The 19155-nt window shown below is 48.1% G+C and overlaps 1 pseudogene across 1 annotated transcript in view; it reads left to right on the forward strand.

The window, feature by feature from the left end:
• LOC307066102 (zinc finger protein 541-like) overlaps positions 1 to 19155 on the forward strand; it is a 59073-nt pseudogene that overhangs the window by 35403 nt on the left and 4515 nt on the right. The window contains exons 2-11 of the transcript in view: positions 2141 to 2384; positions 4283 to 6156; positions 7918 to 7976; positions 8188 to 8347; positions 8505 to 8672; positions 9562 to 9886; positions 16136 to 16199; positions 16794 to 16936; positions 17342 to 17445; positions 18683 to 18758. The product of the transcript in view is annotated as a zinc finger protein 541-like (transcript). The remainder of the gene's footprint in view (positions 1 to 2140; positions 2385 to 4282; positions 6157 to 7917; positions 7977 to 8187; positions 8348 to 8504; positions 8673 to 9561; positions 9887 to 16135; positions 16200 to 16793; positions 16937 to 17341; positions 17446 to 18682; positions 18759 to 19155) is intronic.

Consider the following 19155-nt stretch of genomic DNA (forward strand, 5'->3'; position numbering starts at 1 on the left):
CACGGAGATTTTATAGACTGGATTATTATCCAGTGCTACTTTGTTACTCAAGTTGTTCCAGCTTTGACTATTGGGAGCTCTTTCAGTTGGCTCCTGTGTCTCTTTGACATACCCCATTTGTGTGTGTGTGTGTTTGTGTGTGAGATTGAGAGAGAGAGAGAACGAGCGAGCGAGCGAGAGAGAGAGAGAGAGAGACAACGAGATGGAGGCTGAGAGACTTCTGTTCTGGAACTACAAGATACTCTAAGCACATCCTGTATAATTTCCTGCCCAGTCCTAGAACCAGCCGTTTATCCATGGAGCCCTGGTTACTTTTATTGGAGAATAGTATTAAAAACTAAGATCTGGGCACTAGGTGTGTTTGAACCTGAATTTTGAACACAGTCTCACCAGCTATTTCTTAATGAAACCAGAGTTAGAGAACCTCTGCTCTCAGTTTTGACTGCCGTCACTCAAGTATCAGCATACCTCAGAGCTACTGCAGGTCCGGTTCCAGACCACCACAATAAGGCCAATCATAGGAGCTTTGTTTGTTTCTTTCCCATTGCCCATAAGTTATGTTTACACTATACTATAGTCTATTCAATGTGGAGTAGCATTTTACGTTAAAAAAAAAAAGTGGGGATTCCCTGTTGGCAAAGTAGTTGAGAATCTGCCTGCCAATGCAGGGGACCCAGGTTCGTGCCCCGGTCCTGGAAGATCCCACATGCCGCGGAGCGGCTGGGCCCGTGAGCCATGGCTGCTGAGCCTGCGCGTCCGGAGCCTGTGCTCCGCAACGGGAGAGGCCACAACAGTGAGGCCCGCGTACGACACACACACACACAAAAGTACATATGTTAATTTAAGAATACTGTATTGCAGACTTCCCTGGTGGCGCAGTGATTAAGAATCCACCTGCCAGTGAAGGGGACACAGGTTCGAGCCCTGGTCCAGGAAGCTCCCACATGCCGCTGAGCAACTAAGCTCATGCGCCCCAACTACTGAGCCTGCGCTCTAGAGCCTGCAAGCCAGAAGTACTGAGCCCGCGTGCCACAACTACTGAAGCCCGTGAGCCTAGAGCCCATGCTCCACAATAAGAGAAGCCACTGCAATGAGAAGCCCACACACCGCAACAAAGAGTAGCCCCCACTCGCCACAACTAGAGAAAGCTCACGCAGCAATCAAGACCCAATGCAGCCAAAAATAAATAAATAAATAAAAGAAATAAGAGAAAAAATCTTCAAGTATTTGGAAACTAAAGAACACTCTTCTAAAATAACTCATGGGTCAAAGAAAAAAAAATCAAAAATGAAATTATAAAAAAAAAACTAATTTACCCAAGGAGTACAGAAACATGGAAAATTCAGATATATAGGAAAAGGAAAATTAAGTTGATCCATGATGCTACCAATCAATCCCATTCTGTTTGTTTCTATTCAAATTTATTTTTCCCTTTTAAAGACTAGATCATTCCGTTTTTCAACAATCCTCTTGTTAGTGGCACAGCACTTAGTGGTACAGCATGAACATCCTTTCACATGAATGGATATTTTCCTACAGTTGTATCTTAAATGCCTGCGCCATAGACCATTGAGACCAGAATGCAGTCACCCACCTGCCCTCGTGTCAGTTATTAGGTGGTTTCTCACATTTCACCAGGAAAAACAATGGTACAGTTAACTCGCTTGCAGTTCACTGCAAGATCTCCGTTAATTTGTACAGATCTGCCTTAATTTCCTTAATTAAAAACCCAGAGTGGAATTGGCTGGGAGAAAGGACTTAAACTTTTCTAAGATTTTGCATTGTGCATTTCTGGATTGCACTTGCAAGTGTGCTGTTGATGTTACCGTCATGAAGTCCTGCCTGTCCAGTCACTCTGTCCTGGAAGATCTCAGACTGTTGCTGTCCCCTCCCTTACCCCCCAAGTGTGGCTTCAAGATTGGGTGCCGCCCTGGAGGTGTGGCTTGACCAGGGTCCCTTCTCCCCCTCACCTGGTGCTAAGCCTGGTTTTCTCTGCGAGTGAAGCTGCTGAAGTTGGGGTTCTCGGCCAACTCCCTGATTTGGACTCAGCTGCTGAAGTTGGTCCGAGGGTGGTAGAGTGCTTCCGCCCGGGCTCCGCTGTCCCCGGATCTCATAAGCTGTGCTTTCTCCCTCTGTCTAGACCTGGGGCTAGGCATGCTCAAGGTGCCCAAAGAGGCTAACAAAGGAGGCAGGGCCACGTCTGGGAGCACAAGGAAAGGAAAGCGGCAGCACAGTTCCCCTCAGAACCCACTCCTGGACTGCAGCCTCTGCGGGAAGGTGTTCAGCAGCGCCAGTTCTCTCAGCAAGCACTACCTGACGCACAGCCAGGAGAGGAGACACGTGTGCAAAATCTTCAGCAAGGCCTTTAAGCGTCAGGACCACCTGTATGTAGGAGTCTGGTTGGGATGTCTGTTCAGGGGGCTCTTGGGGGCTGGGCGTGTTCCTGGTTCTTTTGCATCCCCTCCCATCCACCTGCACCGCCCCCCATTGTCGGGTGTCCCAGGTGTGTGCGACCTGTGCTCCTCCCACGGCCAGTGTTTGGGGGGGGCAGGGCCTACACTGCCCCGGACAGCCCGCCCTCCCCAGCCTCCAGATTCACTGCAGTGAGGAGAGCGCCTCTGCGATTTGCAGACAGGACCCTTGTCCTTTAAAATCACACTCCAGAGGCAATTTTTTCATGGAGGGAGTTGGGCTAACTGTGTAGAGAAAGTTTCAGAGTCCCTGGTAGGTGTCTGAGGAGAACAGATATGCACTCCATGAGGAATATATGTTGGGATAACACCAGGGCGTGAGGGGTTCTGAAATGCCTGTTTCTAGAACATGGCAATGGAGTGTTCACTCTCTTTTTTCCTTTTTTAATTCCCCCTTTTATTAACTCAGTTTTTTTCAAAACTTGACTTTAAAAAGCAAGCTCAGTGTAAGAGGAGCAGAATTCCGTTTGTTCTTCATGTCTTAGAAATGATAAGCTTTTCTTGCTGCCGAGGGAGGAGAGACAGACTTTCAAACTGAGAGACTCGTAAGTGGGAGAAGACGATCCCTTGCATGTTTACAGCTCGCCCAGCCTTTACTGAGGCTTCGATGAATCCCGCTTTCATTGTGTCCTCTCCCCTCTCGCCATTAAGGATGGGAAATGATTTACTCCTGTCACAAGCTGGTACCAGTTAGGGCTAGAAAGTGGGTCTCCAGATGCCCTCTCTGCTGCTTCCCTCAGATGGAGGCCGAGGGTCCACGTTTGGGAAAGGGTTTCATTATTTACTGGGTCCCATTGATTAGAACCATCCGGAGTAGGATTGTTGGGAACCCAGAGGGTGATTTACCAATTTGTTTTTATTTATAATATATTAATGCAGGTATAAGTATGATGTAAATATAATACATACTTGCATTCTTTTATATTTGCAGAAATTATAGGCACATTTGGGTTTTTGTTGTTGTTGCTGTGGGGCTCCCAGGTAGCTGTCTAGAGGACTCCTGTGGGAAGGCAAAGACTCCTTTGTTCAAGGAAGGATCATCCCCAAGTTAGCATTTCCTCAAGTGCATTCTCAGAACTCTGGTTCTCTGATTCTCGGGGATGCTAAACGGGTCTATTTAAAAAAAAATGGTTTTGTGGGCAAATAAGTTGGAGAGACATGGAAAGTTCAACAGATATCTCTTTATCTGCTCTGTGGCTTTTCAGTTTGCTACTAGGAACCTCCAAGAAGTAAAGAGTGTTTTTTCCAAACTTATTTGCCAGCTGAGCCCAAGTCCTCAGGGAGCAACTCTGGAGACTGGTGTTCCTTAGGAACCCACTTTGGGGAACTCTGACTTGGCTCCCACTGATTTTTTTTTTTTTTTTTTTTTTTTGTTTTGTTTTTTTTTTTTTTGTTTTTTGCGGTACATGGGCCTCTCACTGTTGCGGCCTCTCCCGTTGTGGAGCACAGGCTCCAGACACACAGGCTCAGCGGCCATGGCTCACGGGCCCAGCCGCTCCACGGCATGTGGGCTCCTCCCAGACCGGGGCACGAACCCGTGTCCTCCGCATCGGCAGGCGGACGCTCAACCACTGCGCCACCAGGGAAGCCCTCCCACTGATTTTTTTAATCTCAGATTAGGGGTTTGCTTAGGGGTGAGGGCAAGAGCTCCCCCTTCCAGACGGCTTTGGCCGTATCAGGGGTCGTTCCTCATAGGGTCTGAGCACAGTTTCTGAGTTGCGATGCTGCTGCCCCCTGGGGACACGCCTGGGTTCCTGCAGTGGGTGACCCACTCCGAGACACCCACTAACTTTCTCCTCATGTGATTCCAGGACCGGGCACATGCTCACCCACCAGAAGACCAAGCCCTTTGTGTGCATTGAGCAGGGCTGCAGCAAGAGCTATTGCGACTACCGCTCCATGCACCGGCACTATGAGGTCCAGCACGGCCTGTGCATCCTCAAGGAGGCCCCCCCGGAGGAGGAGCCCTGCGGGAACTCACCCCACGCGCACGAGTTTGCCAACCAGCCCGCACCCGCGAGCCTGTGGTCCCTGGTGCCCCCGGAAGCCCCATCCCCCAGCTCCCTCTTGCCCAACCGAGACCTCCTGCGCTGTATCGTGAACAGCATCGTTTTCCAGAAGATCCCTTCTCCCAGGCCAGCCCCGGGAGGGCCTTCAGACAGCGGCGAAGGGAGGATCACGGCCTGTTCCTCCCTGCCCTCGTCAGGGTCCTCCTTCTGCGGCCCAGCCAGCACCCCGGCGGCCCCAGGAGCCCTGGGCACTGAGGTTCCCGAGGAGCCCTGGTCCCCACGGAAGGAGCCTGCCACGGACCTTTTCACAGCCATCCACTCGCATGCAGCGGAGAACAGCGGCCCCGACCCAGCCGAGCCGGAGCTGCCGCTGCTCCAGCCCCCATCATCCCTGGAGGGCTGGCCCGAGGGCGCTCCCCTGCCTGCCTGCCTGCCTCTGTTCCGTGGCCAGACTGTCCCCGCCAGTTCCGAGCCATCAGACCACAGTTTCCAGTGGCTCTGAAACCTGTCGGGCTGCCCTGAGAGCTAAGGAAACAGTATGTTTGTCGTCCACAAGCCCTCTGCAGTGCCGTCCCACGAGGGCTCCGGGCCTGCCCCGGGCTCAGCAACGACTCCCCTGCGGGGGAGCCCTCACCCAGCGGGGGCACCGTGTGGAGGACACGCCGCCTTTCCCTCCCATCCTCCTGAAGGCACCGATGGAAGCCTCGGGTGACCCCAGATATGCCAGCACGAGCCGGGAAGAGGACTCCTGGGCTTCCAAGAAGAGCAAGTTCGACTGTGACTCCTTGTCGTGGCAGAACCCTGGTGAGCCTGGCCCCCAGAACGGCCAGAAGTCCAGTGGCCTCCTGTTGGATGCCACGCCGCTCTTCCGGCAGCTCTTCCTGAAGTCTCAGGAGTCTCTGGTGAGGCACGAGCAGATGCAGGTGTTCCAGATGATCCCCAAGTCCCAGCGGATCTTCTCCCACACCCAGGTGGCTGCCGCCTCCTCCCAGCTTCCCACACCCGACGGCAAGCAAGTTGCCCTGAAGTCACTGCAGGGGCCGTGGCCACAGCAGCCCCCACCTATGGCGCCCACTGTTGACTCTCTCCATGCTGGCCCCGTGAACCCTGAGCCAGAGGGATCCCTAGCCCGCAGGAGAATATCCACACCCTCTTTCCCCACAGAGGCCTCCCCCAGCAGCGTGAGGTAGGACACAAAGGGAAGACCAAAAGTGGCTGCTGTTCCACCTGCCCTCACAGCGTCGTCCCTGGACCCTCCTGGGAACCCAGACATCTCCTCTCTGGCGAAGCAGTTGAGATCCTCGAGAGGGACCTTGGACCTGGGGGACATCTCCCCCGGGAGCCTGCGTCAGACCCAGTTAGGAGGGGAGGAGCCATCCAGAGCCCACCTCCCAGGGAAGCAGGCCGAGGCTGAGAATGGCGCGGCTTCCAGGGCCACAAAATGTGGAGAGGGCCCGGCCTGCTCCTGGGGCGGAGGCTACAGGCTCTTCTCTGGCAACTCCAGGGCCCAGCGCTTTTGCTTTTCAGGCTTCCAGAAGGAGAAGGTAAAAATGGATATGTGCTGTGTGGCTTCTCCAAGCCAGGTAGCCATGGCCTCGTTCTCGTTGTCAGCCAGGCCTCCAGCGGATGCCCCCTGGGACTCCAAGTCCAAGCTGATGATACTCAACAGGATCCAGGTACCAGGGCCCTCTCACGGGACCTAACCATGCAGGAGGCAGAGTCTCGTCCTTACCTGTGTCCGTGTTTCTGACTTGTCCAGGCACTGTATATAACCTCAGCAAATCGTCAGATGCAGTTTGTTTACAGAGGGGGGATTGAAGGTCCAGAGGGGTGATGGTTCCTCCCATCACCCTCCGCCCTGCAACACACACACACAAAACAGAGCAGGGCTTTAGAGTTGTCAGAGACACTTTGCATCATGTTTCTTCACTAAACTTTTTCTATTTGCTTGCTTTCTGCCTTTCGCTTCCTTTTGGATTTGCCTCCTTCACTTCTTCAGAGAATGTAAAGGCAGAGCTCCTTTGCCCTTGATATTTGTACGTGAAATGCTGTGTCTATTCTGGTTGTGAATCACAGGTCCACAAATCCGACTTGGCTCCTGCTGCAGGCCTGGCGCCGGTCTGCCCTTGTGGAGCAGCTTGTGTCCTCCCACATCGTGCCCACGAGGTCCTGGGCGCAGAGAGCTCGGCCATGTCTCTTCGTGATGTTCCGAGGTCCAGCATCCTTCCTGTCCCACCACAGCTACCTCCTCCTCTTTTTTTTTTTAATAGCTTTAATATTCACGTGCCTTCTAATTCGCCATCTTGAAGTGCACCGTTCAGTGGTTTTCAGTCTGTTTACAAGGTCATGCACCCATCGCCACTCTTGGCCAAAACACTTTCATCACCGCACAAAGAAACCCCACACCCTTGGTTGTCACCCACAATCTCTCCATCCCTCCCAGCCCCTGGCAACCATGCATCTACCTTCTGTCTCCATGGATTTGCCTATTCTGGACACTTCATGTGATTGGAATCAGAACGCTGCGTGGCCTTTTGTGTCTTTTGCTTCTTTCACTTCACATGATGTTCTCAGAGCTCCTCTGTGCTGTAGCACAGGTCAGAACTTCAGTCCTTTTTATCGCTGGTAACTTGTCCATTGTATGGATACACCATATTTTATTTATCCATTCATCAGCTGATAGATATTTGGGTTGTTTTCCCTTCTTGGCCATTGTGATAACGCTGCTATGAACATTTGTGTACAGATTATTGTTTAGACATATGTTTTCATTTCTCTTGGAAAATACCTAGGAGGGGAATTGCTGGGCTCTAGGGTAATTCTATTGGAGGAAGTGCCAGACTTTTCTAAAAAGCTGTGCTGTTTTATATTCCTACCCAGAGTGTATGAGGCCTGCAGTTTCTCTGCATCCTCACCAACACTTGTTATTGTCCAGTTGGTTCTTTTGATTACAGCCACCTTAGTGGGTGGGAAATGATAATTTTATTATGGTTTAATTTGCATTTCCCTGATGGCTAATAATCCTGAGCATCTTTTAATGTGTTTATTGGCCATTTGTATATCCTCTTTGGATAAGTGTCTCTTCAGAGTCTTTGCCCATTTTTAAATTGCGTTGTGATTTTATTTTTGAGCTGTGAGAGTTCATTAGGTATCACAGATACAGAAATATACATAGTCCCTTATCAGATACATGATTTGCAACTTCTTTCTCTTATTCTGTCTTTTCACTTCTTGACGATGTCCTTTGAAGCACAGAAGTTGTAAGTTTTGATGAAGTCCAACATTTCTGTCTTTTGTTTAGTTTTGGAGTCATCCAAGAAACCACTGCTTACTCCAGGGTCATCAAGAATTATACCTGTGTTTTCTTCCAAGACTTATAGTTTTCACTCTTGCATCTCATTTCTGATATGTTGGCTCAGATGTATTTTCGTCTTCAGGGTGGAAATATCTACCGGCTCCCCCACCCGATGAAGGAGGAGAACATGGCAGGTGGCTGGTAAGTTCCGAAACCCCTCGGGAATCCTCTGGTGGCTTTGATGTGCTGGCCCTGGGTGAGCGAGCTCTGGATGCTTCACTCCTGAAGGGGCGAGCACCAGGTCACGGAGAATCGGGGGCATCATCTCCATTTCTTTAGGATTCGTCCAAAGCTGTCTGTCAGAGGATCAGTGTTTGGGGACGGAGTCCCATTCTCCCTTTCTTCCCCACAGGAACCAGCACAATGGTGGTCCCACAGACTGGGCAGAGCGAAGGAGCACTTACGTCTGCAAGAATTGCAGCCAGATGTTTTATACTGAGAAAGGGCTGAGCAGCCACATGTGTTTTCACAGCGACCAGTGGCCGTCACCTCGAGGGAAGCAGGAGCCGCAGGTGAAGGGGCGGGAAGCTGCCATTCATCTCAGGATGGAGCCGTCCTCCTGTGGGGAGCCTGGCTGGGGGCCGGGAGTCAGGGCTGTGCTGCTCTAGAGGGGCCCCTTGCTCCCTATGTACTGTGTCTCTTAAAGGGCTGGCTCTTCTCTGTGTGTAGGTGTGTGGCATGGAGTTTTGCAAGTCACCAAGACAGGTGCTGAGGCCCGAGGGGGGAAGGCAGTGTTCCCCGGGAGGCAGGAAGTCCTTGGACACCATGACCGCAGCCCCTTTGGTGTTCCATGTGTCGGTGCCTGCGGCTCCAGCGAACTGTCCCCCGGGGAGCAAGGTGGGTGCACTTCCTTCCAGCTGCTTTCCAGCTTCCAGTGGGAGCTGTGAGAAAAACCCCCAAATCTTCACTCTAGAAGAGCTTGATTTGCGTGTTCATTCATCCATTCAACCTCTAGAACTTCCTTGTGTCTGGCCCTGTTCTGGGCAGGGCTGGGGACAGTGCAGCGACCACAACAAGCCTGCCCCCGTCTCCTGGGGCTCCCAGCCCAGCGGAGTAGATAGACCCATCCCCGGACACTGACGACCCAGAACGGGCCGGGCTGGGAGAGGGAGCTGTAGGAGCCCCGGGGGCACCAGAGACCCTGCCTGAGGAAGGGGGTGTTGCAGCTGAGAGCTGGAGGATGAGGAGGGGTAAGATGGGCAGAGAGGAGGGGAGATTGCGTGGAGGTAAGAGAGAGTGTAGCAAGCTCAAGCCGTCGTCTCTTCAGCCTGTGCTGGAAGACCCCACCTGGAGACGTTCATGCTGGAATCAGGTACGGGATGCATGGAGCCCACTGTTTGTCTCCCAGGAGCTGCTGTCATTTTGAGGGCAACAGGTGTTCCTTTTGTCATGCTGTTGCATCCGTCTGTCCCCCACACTTTAAGTGCCAGTCACTTTAACAACGGACATGAATTTCCAAAATGGTCTGAGTGAGGGCCTCTCCTTGGGAGGTGTGTGTGCCTGAGAAGGCCCCAGCCTCAAATATCGCCCGGCTTAGGGTCTGGAGTCTGGCTCTCGCGTGGTGGCCCTGCCTGGCTTCCTGCGCTGAGGACTCTGGCCACGGCCATGCTGGGTGTGCGTCTGGCTGGTCAGTACCCTTTCCCACTCTCAGGCCATCTTGAGGACTGAGCTGTGGGGCCGGTGGCCTCAGGTGACCCCTGTGGTTCTGAAGTCTCTTCTTCTCCAGGGACAGGAGAAGGACGGGGAAGAGAGAGACAGCAAGGAGAGCAGCCAACACAGGAAGCGGAAGAAGCTCCCACGGCCCAAGGCACTGCTCATCCCTCCTCCGCCCTCCATGTCGGGGGAGCCGGGCCCGGGAGGATGCCGCCAGAGCTGCCTGTGCTCGCCCGTGTTCCTGGTGGACCGTCTCCTGAAGGGACTGTCCCAGTGCTCTGCCTACACGCCGCCCCCGATGCTCAACCCCATCCGGGAGGGCTCTGGGCTGTATTTCAACACTCTCTGTTCCACATCTGCCCGGGCCCGTCCCGACAGGCTCATCAGCGCCATGCTTGGTGAGTGAGCTTGATCACCCCATGATAGGCCTGCGGGGGGCCAGACCCCCGCCCCCTGTAGAATTTGGTCCAGCCATTCCCTCTGGCCTTCGCTTGGGTCCGGTCTGGGGGTCCTGTTGCTGTTCAGAACTATCCCAGGACCATCTGGGCCCAGCAGCCTTCTAGGTGCTTATAATTTTGTAGCCAGAAAGAAAATAGATGCAATTTAGCCTAACTGCCGTTCTGCCTGCCCTTTCGAGTAATTGTTTAAAGTGCTTTGTTGAGATATAATTCACATGCCATATGAATCACCCATTTAAAGTGTACAGTGATTTTTTAGTGTATTCTTAGGATTGTACACCCATCCCACAATCTAATTCTAGAGCATTTTCATCACCCCAGATGATTATATCCACGAGCGGTTACACACAGGCCCTGTAGCCCCCAGCTCCTCTGCCCTGGGCAACCACCAGTCTACCAACCTACGTTTTCTATGGGTCCCCCTATTCTGGACATTTCATATAATTGGGATCATACAATATGTGACATTCTGTGTCTAGTTTGTTCACTTAGAATAATGTTGTCAAGGTTCATCCATGTTGTACTATGCATCAGTGCTTCATTTCTTTTTATGGATGAATGATATTCCATTCTCTGGAGAGACAACATTTTATTTATCCATTCATCAGTTGAGGGGCATTTGGGTTGTTTTCATCCTTTGGCTATTGCAAATAGTGCTGTTAAGAACATTTATGTATAAGTTGTTTTTGGACATAAGTCCTCATTTCTCTTGGGTATACAGGTCAGAGTGGAATTGCTGGGTCAAAGGGTAACTATGTCTAACCGTTTAAGGAACTGCCGGACTGTTTTCCAAAATGGCTGGGTCATATTAAATTTCCACCAGCATTGTATGAAAGTTCCAGTTTCTCCACATCCTTGCTAACACTTCTTATCTGTCTTTTTCATTATAACCATCCTAGTGGGTGTAAAGTGGTAGCTCATTGTGGGGTGTTTGTTTGTTTGTTTGTTTTGCACTACATGGGCCTCTCAGTGTTTGTGGCCTCGCCCGTTGTGGAGCACAGGCTCCGGATGTGCAGACTCAGCGACCATGGCTCTCGGGCCCAGCCGGTCCACAGCACGCGGGATCCTCCCGGACTGGGCACGAACCTGCGTCCCCTGCATCAGCAGGCGGACTCTCAACCACTGCGCCACCAGGGAAGCCCCCTCATTGTGGTTTTGATTTACATTTCCCTGATGGCTAATGATGTTGAGCATCTTTCCATGTGCTTCTTATCCATTTGAATATCTTCTCGGGAGAAATGTCTGTTCAGATCCTTTGTCCATTTTTTAAATTGAATTCTTATCTTTTTATTATTGAGTTGTCTCAGTTCCTTATATAGTGTGGATGCAAGCCCCTTATCAGATATATGATTTGCAAATTCTCTCCAATTTTGTGTGTTGTCCTTTCATTTTATTTATGATATGGTTTGCAGTACACAAGTTTTTAATTTTGATGAAGTCCAACTTAGGCCTGCGATCAATCTTTAGTTAACTTTTATATACTGTATGAGGTAGGAGTCCAAATTTATTCTCTTGCATGTATGCATCAGTTCTTCCAGCACTTGAAAATACTGTTCTTTTCTCATTGAATTGTCTTGGTACTTTGTTTTGTTTTGTTTTCTTTTGCGGTCCACGGGCCTCTCACTGTTGTGGCCTCTCCCGTTGCAGGGCACAGGCTCCGGACATGCAGGCTCAGTGGCCATGGCTCACGGACCCAGCTGCTCCGCGGCATGTGGGATCTTCCCAGACCGGGGCACGAACCCATGTCCCCTGCATCGCGAGGCAGACTCTCAACCACTGCGCCACCAGGGAAGCCCTGTCTTGGTACCTTTGTGGAAAATCAGTTGACCATAAATGATTTGAGATTTTTCTTCTTTTTTAATACAGGCATTTTACAGCTATAGATTTCCTTCTGAACATTGCTTTAGCTACATTTTGTAAGTTTTAGTATGTTGTGTTTTTATATTCATTCAGCTAAAGTATTTTCTAATTTATCATTCCACTTCTTGTTTAATACACTGACTATTAAAGAGTGTGTTGCTTTATTTTCACATATTTGTGAATTTTCCAAATTGCTGCCTTTTATTGATTTGTAATCTAATTCTCTTGTGGTCAGAGAACATACTTTGTATCTTTTTCAATTTAATTTATGTAATTTTTTTTTTTTTTTTGTCTGTGCTGTGTGGTTTGCAGGATCTTAGTTCCCCCACCAGGGATCGAACCCATCCCCCCTGCAGCAGAAGCGTGGAGTCCTAATGACTGGACCACCAGGGAATTCCCTTAAATTTATTTTAAAATTTTAAATTTATTGAGGCATGTTATATGGGCTAGGATCCAGAGTGTCTTGAAGAATGTCCCATGTGAATTTGAGAAGAATGTATTCTACTGATGTTTGGTGGAATGCTGTATTTTGTCTGTTTTGTCTAGTTAGTTTCAATTTCCTTTTTGATCTTCTGCCTAGCTGCCCTATCCACTGTTGAAAGTATTGAAATCTCCAACTATTATTTTTTAATGGTTTATTTCATCCTTCAGTTCTGTCGTTTGTTGCTTGCTGTATTTTGGGGTCCTGTTTTTAGGTGTGTATATGTTTGTAATTGTCACATCTTCCTCACGGCTTGACCTTTTATCATTATGATGTGATTGTGACTTCAGTTGTCATTATTACAATAATTTTATCACTACCTCTAGTAATATTTTTTTGTTTTAAAGTCTAATGTGCCTGACATTAGTATAGTCATTCCATTCTCTTTTTTGGTTGTTGTTTTCTTGGTATATATTTTTCTCTTCTTTTACTTTCAGCCTATTTGTGTCTTTGAAAATAAAGCATGTTACCTCTAGACACCATTAGTTGGATCATGTGTTTTTTTATCCAGTCTTAGAAACTCTGCCTTTTGGCTTGGTTTGTTTAATCCATTCTTGTTTAATGTTATATTGATATGGTTGGATTTACGTCTGCCATTTTGCTTTCTATTTTCTATATGTTACATGTCTTTTTGTCCCTGTGTTCCTCCTTTCCTGCTTTCTTTTGTATTAAGAGAGTATTTTCTAGTGTAACATTTTATTTCCATTAATTTTTCACTGTTTCTTAGTCATTCCTTAGTGGTTGCTCTAGGACTTAAAATATATGTCTTATCAGAATCTGTTAGGATGTGTAATAACTCACTAACAATGAAATATAGAAACACTGCTCCTATCTAGCTCTCTTCCTTCTAACTCTTTTGCTATTATATGTGAGAGACCCAGTAATACCTTACTGGTCATGTTTATAGCTTTATATACTTTTATTTCGTGTAAAAACACTGAGAGAATAAAGGAAAGCAAGCATGATTTATAGAGGTTGTTATATTAACCTTCTTATTTACCATTTCTGATCTCTTCATTTATTCTTGTGGATTTGAGTTACTGTCTGAGGTGATATTCCTTTGCTCCAATGCAGCTGTGCTCCTTGTGCAGTTACTGTCACATATATTTCTATATGTTAGAGGCCCACAATACATATTGTTTTATGAAGTTATTTTTTAAGGCACTTAAGAAAAGAAAAGAAATATGTAATCATAGTGATTTTTATAGTTACCCATATTTACTAGCGCTTTGCTTTTCTTTTTTTGGTTTGGATTCAAGTTACCATCTGATGTCATTTGCTTTCAATCTGAAGGACTTTCTTTAGTATTTATTTTAATTAGGGATATATAATTCACAAACCATACAATTCATCCCTTTAAAGTATAGAATTCAATGGCTTTTAGTATATTCACAGAGCTGTGCAACCATCACTACCATCAGTTTTCAGAAATTTTCATCATCCCCAAAAGAAGCCCTGTACTTATTAGCAGTCCCTCCTTTCCATCCTCCCCATCCCCAGCCATGGGTAATGACTAATCTACTTTGTCTCTATCGATGTGGCTATTCTGCATATTTCATATGAGTGGAATCCTACAGTATGTGGTCCTTTATGAATGCTTTCTTTTAGTTAGCATGATGTTTTTAGGTTACATCCACGTTGCACTATATATCAGTACTTTGTTCCATTTTGCGGGCTGAATAATATTTCACCTTTTATATTTCTTGTAAGACAGGTCTGCCAGCAACAGGTATTCTCAGTTTTTATTTATCTGGGAGTGTCTTTATTTTACCTTCATTTTTGAAACATAATTTGCTGAATATAAGATACTTGGTTGACACTCTTTTACTTTCAGTAATTTGAATATATTATCCCATTGCCTTGTAACCTACATTGTTTCTGTTAAGAAGTTAGCTGTTAATTTTACTGTAGTGCCCTTGTATGTAACAAATTGTTTTTCCCTTTTTGCTTTCAAGATCTTATCTTTATTTATGCTTTGCACATTTTGCCTATGTTATGTCTGGATATAGAGCTCTTTGTGTTTAATCTTTCTTGGAGTTTGTAGAGTTTGCTGGATATACATATTGTTTTTCATCAACTTTGGGAAATTTTCAGCCATTAATACGTTAAATATTCTGTCCCTTTCTCCCCTCTTTCTGTTACTCCCACTACATATATATTGTTGCATTTAATGACATCTCACATTTCTCTGAGGCTCTCTTCACTTTCCTACATATTTTTCTCTCTGTTCTTCAGATTTCATAGTCTCCTTTTTTGTATCTTCAGGTTTACTGATCGTTTCTTCTGCCAGCTCAGATCTACTGTTGAGCCTTATTTTGGTTATTGTACTTTTTTAACCTCTGAATTATTTCCATTTGGTTCTTCTTCTTCTTCTTCTTCTTCTTTTTTTTTGGCTGCATCGCACAGCATGCAGGATCTTAGTTCCTCAACTAGGGATCAAACCCGTGCCCCCTGCAGTGGAAGCGTGGAGTCTTAACCACTGGACCGCCAGGGAAGTCCACATTTGTTTCTATTTAAAAAATAATTTCCATCTCTTCCTGGCATTTTCTCTTTGATGAGAAATTTTTATTTTATCTTACTTTAATTCTTTAAGCATGGGAGCCAGGGGAAGAAGAAGCCCCCACCTCCTTGGCTGCACCTACCTGGGTAGAGCTTCCATTACAAAGAGCTGTGGGCTAGGTGGGTAAGGGAGTGGGCCATGGCTCCAGTGCCACAGACTGTCACTGTTCTTCCCAAGATTTAGTAGATTTTCTTGAATGAGTATTTCTTAAAATGCTGTATGCCTTTAGGACAACTTGCAGAGACTTTAGCTTACTGTTCTTTTTTTTTTTTTAATGATTTTTATCAGTAAATTTCTTGTTTTGCCGAGTTCCTTACTCTACTTTTTCAGAAGTCTTATCCCCCTTCCATGCAATCTTTTTATTTTCTTGTGATGTGAACAGTTAATCTGTGATCTGTCCTTTTAACAAATATTTAAGTGTGCAATAGAGTATTGTTGACTATAGGTACAATGTTATACAGCAGATTTCTAGAGCTTGATTAATTGAAACTTTATGCCCATTGATTAGTAACCTCCTGTTTCCCACTGCCCCAACCCCTGGTAACCCCTATTTTACACTCTTTGATTCTATCAATATGAATTCAACTAATTTAGGTATGTTATATAAGTGGAGTCATGCAGTATTTCTCTTTCTGTGAGTGGCTTATGTCACTTAGTATAATGTCCTCAATGGTCATCCATGTTGTTGCATATTGCAGAATTTCCTTTTAAGGCTAAATGGTATTTTATTGTATGTTTATGTCACATTTCCTTTATGTGCTCATTTGTCAGTGGACATTTAGGTTGTTTCCACATCTTGGCTATTATGAATAGTGCTGGAGTGAACATGGGAGTTCAGATTTCTTTTTGAGGTCTTGACTGCAGTTCTTTTGGATGAATACCCAGAAGTGGGTTTGCTGCATGATATGGTAGTTCTACTTTTAATTTTTGAGGAAACTCCATACCAGGCAATCTTTTTTTTTCTAATTTTCAATTTTATATTGGATTAGAGTTGATTTACAATGTTGTGTTAGTTTCAGGTATACAGCAATGTGATTTCATGATACATATTCACATATCTATTGTTTTTTAGATTCTTTTCCCATATAGGTTATTACAGAGCATTGAGAATAGTTCCCTGTGCTATACAGTAGGTCCTTGTTGATTATCTATTTTATATACAGTAGTGTGTGTATACCATTCAATCTTGAAGAGCCTGCTTTTAGCTGCTCTGGAAATGCAGGCAGAAAGGGCCTCATGGGTCAGTTGTAGCCAGTCTTCTTGAGGCTCTTCTTTGCGTGTTTTCCAGATCACATGGACGGCTCTTTTGGCATCAGTGTGGTGAAGGACAACAGCAAGATCAGCACTGAACCGTGAGTTGGAACAGACTTAGAACCTGAGGGTCCTTGCAATGTGGGGATGCTTGTACCCTCCTTGCATTCCAGTGTCGGTTTTTCCCAAAGGAGCCTTCATCACGGGAAAGTCAGGTCTAGATCCAGAGCCTCTCTAGGAGAGAAGTGGTGGATTTTTCCAGGTGTTTCCCCAATATTCCTTCTGTCCAGACATACCATAGTTGGATCTCTGGGGACAGAATGCCCAGCACCCTGGGGTTCTAGATAGAATTGGTGAGGCCGCAGTGAGATACTCTTTTGTAGCTTGGATGTTACCTTGGATACAGAAGAATGTCAGGTATCTGCACATACCTCCCCTGTCCTAGACCCCAAATGCCTGAAGCCAGAAATCTGGCAATAAAGCAAATTGAAGGAAGGAAGGAAGGATCCCTCAAGAGGTCTCTGGAATACCTGCGCGTGTCTACTGGGCTGATGAGCACTCCCTGTGTCTGAGAGATGGCCAAAAGGTGGGTTCCACAGCCCTGCTGAGCAGGGCTCACCGCACATCTTTCTTTTATTTCCCATCTTGGTCACACACATATGTCTTTTACGTCCATGTGTGTGGCCTCATTTCAGACACATCAACATAGGAAGCCGGTTTCAGGCTGAGATCCCAGAGCTCCAGGACAGATCACTGGCTGGAAGTGACGAGCATGTATCTACTCCGGTCTGGAAGCCATGAGGAGATGTGATGACCAACCTGAAGACGCAGGATAGAGGTGGCTGAGACTTTGGGGCCAGGTTCCCGAGGGCCCTCCTCCATGTCCAAGGGGTTTCTCCTCCCAGTTCTCACCTTGACCAAGAAGCAGTGATCCCCAGGCGGGGGTGGGGTGGGCAGAGCTGGCCTTCAGCGCAGGACTGCTTTGCTGTGCTGCAGTCCCTTGCCCCACCTCTCCTCTCACCCAGTAGCTGGGCAGGCCATCCAGAGCAGGTGCCAGGAGCAGGGTTTCTGCCCGTCCTCCTTGTCCCTCCCTTCCCTCAGCCTGCTTGTAACAGAGAGGTGAGGGAGATGGTGACAGGAGCCCCCTGCCGCATCTGTGCTGTTGGGGAGGTTTCCTCTCTGGCACTTGCTGACCCTCTGTGTCTCCTCTCCTTCCCGCTGCCGGGCTGCCTGCTGGGAACAGTGACCGAGCTCTGCAACATGGCCTGCTCCGGCGTGATGCCGGGCGGGGGCACCAACCTGGAGCTCGCTCTGCACTGCCTGCATGAAGCCCAGGGCAACATCCAGGTGAGGTGCAGTCGAGGGTGGGCTCAGAGGAGCTGTGGGAAGCTCCCTGCTCTCTTAGGGCCAGGGGCTCTAGGCACAAGACACGTGCCTTCTACTTGGGGCTTTGCAGCTTACGAGAACCAAAGGCTGGGCACACACCCTTCTCCCTGGTCGCTTTGAGATTGGTGGTGTCCTTTTGAACGTAGGGGAAATGCACACATACGGGCTCAGTCAGTTATTTATCTGGGGTGACAGGAGAGCACCAGGGTTCCTCCAGCATTACCTCACTCAGCGCGGCACTGGGGAGGCCGTGCCTAGCAGAACCAACTCAGGGCCTGCATTAATCTGGTTTATTTACTGAACATTAACTTTTTGATTAAAAATGGTGTATGAAAACATGTGATGCAACAGAAATGCCTCTGCCTTCTCCAAGGACCCTCCTCACAATCCTGAAGTTTAGAAAATGAAGAAGTCCTACTGTGTGTAGTGGGAGAGGAAGTCACGTCACCCGAGTTGGAGACCCAAGAGTCAGGGCTACATGGTGCTCTTTCTGGAGCTGAGAGGCAGTGGCTGGCACATGGTGGGTGCTCAGCAGAGTAATCAGCACACATTTACTGGGTCCACCTGCTACCTGGTGATGTCATGGTATCAGGCTGGGGCCAGCTCAGGGGCCCATTCTTGGTTTAATGCTCTGCTGTCACCATCTTGAAATTCTTAATAGTTTCTGAGCACAGCGTCCCATGTTTCCATTTTGCGCTGGGTTCTGCAAACTGCATAGCTAGTCCTGACCGGGGTTACGCTGTTGAGCAAGACAAATGCCCTCTCTTTGCAGGGCTTACATTTTAGGAGAGTGAACACATGAAATACATTTTTTTAAAGTGATAGATAATGATTAGTTCTATGAGGACCATAAAATGGGGTAGGGTGGGGGCAGTGCCACTCCAAATGCTGCTCCCTGAAGAAATAAGGAGCTTGTGCCAGAATAAGTCCACACACTGTTTCGTCATGAAGTAAATCTTGCTATGAAAAAGGTAACATCAGCTGCACTCAACAGTCCTCTTAGTGCTGTAGGCAATGTGTCCCAAGTGGTTCACAGCGGGTGGCCAGTCCACAGACTGACCACACTTTGAGTCGCCCTGGGGTAGGGGTGGCTTTAGGGAGGGCTGCACATATTTTCTGAATGAATGAAAGAATGAAGGCGGGCCTCTACCTCATCTTCCCTCCCTCAGACAGTTGCCCACCACTCCTCTCATTCCAGGTTGCCCTGGAGACCCTCTTACTGAGAGGACCCCAGAAGTCACGGACTCACCCTCTCGCCAACTATCATTACACAGGTAACGAGCGTGGCTGCCCACGTGGTTTTGGCCTGGCTGAGGTGCCTGCGAGCCAGTCAGTTTCCATGGCAAGCTCTGCACGTGCCTCCCGGAGTTCTCTTGGGGCCTGCACCTGCCCTCCCAGAAGGGCCCGTCCTCTCTGGGGGACTCAGTGGGTGCTGTTCTCTAGTTGGATCCAACCTTCCCCTTTCCACTGGTTCCCTCGTGGGCTCTTCCTGGCCAGAAGGGGGGTGCCAGGTTGGGGTGGGCTCAGGTTCCGCAGTTGAGCACTCCAGCGTTGGAATCAGGCAACCAGGGGCCCACGCCTGCCCTTGGCAAGTCTCTTAACCAGAGGAAGCCTCAAGTTGCTGCACCTGTCAAGTGGGGATGGTAATAGCCCCTACCTGCTAAGGTTTTT

This window comes from Hyperoodon ampullatus (genome assembly GCF_949752795.1).
Source record: "Hyperoodon ampullatus genome assembly, chromosome: 18".
Taxonomy (NCBI): domain Eukaryota; kingdom Metazoa; phylum Chordata; class Mammalia; order Artiodactyla; family Ziphiidae; genus Hyperoodon; species Hyperoodon ampullatus.